This window comes from Scylla paramamosain, chromosome 2 (genome assembly GCF_035594125.1).
Source record: "Scylla paramamosain isolate STU-SP2022 chromosome 2, ASM3559412v1, whole genome shotgun sequence".
Taxonomy (NCBI): domain Eukaryota; kingdom Metazoa; phylum Arthropoda; class Malacostraca; order Decapoda; family Portunidae; genus Scylla; species Scylla paramamosain.
The window spans coordinates 25,754,261-25,754,848 of record NC_087152.1 but is presented as its reverse complement, the minus strand read 5'-3'; the positions used below and the strand labels follow the sequence as shown (position 1 = coordinate 25,754,848).

Below are 588 nucleotides of genomic sequence, written 5' to 3'. Positions count from 1 at the left end.
CAGCGTAGTCTAGATGAGGTCTGACCAGCGCCAAGTATAACTTTAATATTACTTCCGGCCTTCTGCTTTTAACACTCCTAAAAATTAATCCTAATATCCTATTTGCCCTGTTTCTGGCCTCTATGCATTGTTTCCCTAGACGGAGTTCAGAGCTAACTATAACTCCTAAATCTTTCTCGTACCCTGTACCTACCAGAGTTTCATTGTTTAAAAGTATGTGTACCTCCCCGGCGGGGAATCGAACCCCGGTCTCCCGCGTGACAGGCGGGGATACTAACCACTATACTACCGAGGAATTTTAATTTTGGATAATTGTGATTCGAACCCAGGACTCCTTGGTTATGAGCCGTGCGTGCTAACTACTACACTACGTGTGTAAAAAGTACACTACACTACAGTGTGTAAAAAAAAAAAAAAATCAGTTCTTAGGAACCTGCAGATAGGTATCCGGAGGCGTAACGTCCTGTAAGTTCTTAGAAACCTGGTAACAATTAAGTGGAGCCATGACATCCTGCAAACAAAAACAAAGGCCGGACAGAAACTTGATGACATGTAAAGACGGCAACTCAGGACGAGACCAAAGCCTAT

The 588-nt window shown here is 43.4% G+C and overlaps 1 non-coding gene across 1 annotated transcript; it reads right to left on the bottom strand.

Moving 5' to 3' along the window:
* Positions 1–223: 223 nt before the first annotated feature.
* Trnad-guc (transfer RNA aspartic acid (anticodon GUC)) lies at positions 224–295 on the bottom strand. Its single transcript has one exon. It is a non-coding gene; the product is annotated as a tRNA-Asp (tRNA).
* Between the last annotated feature and the right edge of the window lie 293 nt (positions 296–588).